Below are 2500 nucleotides of genomic sequence, written 5' to 3' on the forward strand. Positions count from 1 at the left end.
AACCCACAACTTGACAGGGAGGGATGCCAGCCCCCCCCAATATACCTGGGGAACTTAGCCCCGCCTGGGACCCCTGCCCGTCAGCTTGTGAAGGAGCCCTACACTGTTGCCGCGGCAGAGAAAATGGCCATTTCTCTGCCGCGGCAGAGATTTTCTGCCAGGCTTAGCCGATTCCGTCGTATTGGCTGCGGCGCCATGGTTTTCACCGTTACCCGACCAGCGCGCGCCCACCCGACTGTACGCACGGCGTCGTTGGAGGTTTTCCGACGTCGGCCCGACTTGGCCGTTTTTAGCCGATTCCGTCGTATTGGCTGCCGCGCCATGGTTTTCACCGTTACCCGACCAGCGCGCGCCCACCCGACTGGACGCTGGGCGTCGTTGGACGTTTTCCGACGTCGGCCCGACTTGGCCGTTTTTAGCCGATTCCGTCGTATTGGCTGCCGCGCCATGGTTTTCACCGTTACCCGACCAGCGCGCGCCCACCCGCCCGGCCGCTCGGCGTCGTTGGACGATTTCCGCCGTCTGACCGTCTGGGCCGTTATTAGCCGATTCCGTCGTATTGGCTGCGGCGCCATGGTTTTCACCGTTACCCGACCAGCGCGCGCCCACCCGATCAGACGCTGGCGTCGTTGGACGCTTCCGACGCCGCCCGACTTGGCCGCTTTTAGCCGATTCCGTCGATATTGGCTGCCGCGCCATGGTTTTCACCGTTATTCGACCAGCGCGCGCTAACCCGATCAGACGCTGCGTCGTTGGACGTTTTCCGACGCCGCCCGACGGCCGCTTTTAGCCGATTCCGTCAGATTGCCGCGCCATGGTTTTCACTGCTATTCGACCAGCGCGCGCCACCCGATCAGACGCTGGGCGTCGTTGGACGTTTTCCGACGTCGGCACGACGGCCGCTTTAGCCGATTCCGTCGTATTGGCTGCCGCGCCATGGTTTTCACCGCATTCGACCAGCGCGCGCCCACCCGATCAGACGCTGGCGTCGTTGGACGCTTTTCCGACGCCGGACCGACTTGGCCGCTTTTAGCCGATTCCGTCACATTGGCTGCGGCGCCATGGTTTTCACCGTTATTCGACCAGCGCGCGCACCCGATCAGACGCTGGCGTCGTTGGACGTTTTCCGACGCCGCCCGACTGCCGCTTTTAGCCGATTCCGTCGTATTGGCTGCCGCGCCATGGTTTTCACCGTTAACCAGCGCGCGCTAACCCGATCAGACGCTGGCGTCGTTGGACGTTTTCCGACGCCGCCCGACTTGGCCGTTTTTAGCCGATTCCGTCGTATTGGCTGCCGCGCCATGGTTTTCACCGTTACCCGACCAGCGCGCGCCCACCCGATCAGACGCTGGCGTCGTTGGACGCTTTCCGACGCCGGACCGACGGCCGCTTTTAGCCGATTCCGTCAGATTGGCTGCGGCGCCATGGTTTTCACCGTTATTCGACCAGCGCGCGCCACCCGATCAGACGCTGGCGTCGTTGGACGCTTTCCGACGCTGCCCGACTTGGCCGCTTTTAGCCGATTCCGTCGTATTTGCTGCGGCGCCATGGTTTTCACCGTTATTCGACCAGCGCGCGCTTTACCCGATCAGACGCTGGCGTCGTTGGACGCTCCGACGCCGGACCGACTTGGCCGCTTTTAGCCGATTCCGTCAGATTGGCTGCGGCGCCATGGTTTTCACGAATTCGACCAGCGCTACGCTTCACCCGATCAGACGCTGGCGTCGTTGGACGCTTTTCCGACGCCGTCCGACTTGGCTGCTTTAGCCGATTCCGTCAGATTTGCTGCGGCGCCATGGTTTTCACCGTTACCCGACCAGCGCGCGCCCACCCGATCAGACGCTGGCGTCGTTGGACGCTTTTCCGACGCCGGACCGACTTGGCCGCTTTCAGCCGGTACCGCTGCTTTGGTTGGCGCGCCATGGTTTTTCACCGTATCTCGACCGCCGCGCGCCCACCCGACTATAGTTCACCGTGTCGTTAGACGATTTCCGACGACGCCCCGACTTAGCCGTTTTTAGCCGATTCCGTCGTATTGGCTGCGGCGCCATGGTTTTCACCGTAACCCGACCGACGCGCGCCCATCCGACTGGACGCTCGGCGTCGTTGGACGTTTTCCGACGTCGGCCCGACTTAGCCGTTTTTAGCCGATTCCGTCGTATTGGCTGCGGCGCCATGGTTTTCACCGTATCCCGACCAGCGCGCGCCCACCCGATCAGTACGCTCCGTGTCGTTGGACGTTCCGACGTCGGCCCGACTTAGCCGTTAACAGCCGGTACCGCAGCTTTTGGTGGCGCGCCATGGTTTTTCACCGTATCTCGACCGCCGCGCGCCCACCCGACTATAGTTCACGGTGTCGTTAGACGATTTCCGACGTCGCCCCGACTTAGCCGTCTTCGGCCGGTACCATCGGTTTGGCTGGCGCGCCATGGTTTTTCACCGTGTCTCGACCGCCGCGCGCCCACCCGACTATAGTTCACCGTGTCGTTAGACGTTTTCC

The sequence above is a fragment of the Lolium perenne genome, unplaced genomic scaffold (genome assembly GCF_019359855.2).
Source record: "Lolium perenne isolate Kyuss_39 unplaced genomic scaffold, Kyuss_2.0 unplaced61, whole genome shotgun sequence".
Taxonomy (NCBI): domain Eukaryota; kingdom Viridiplantae; phylum Streptophyta; class Magnoliopsida; order Poales; family Poaceae; genus Lolium; species Lolium perenne.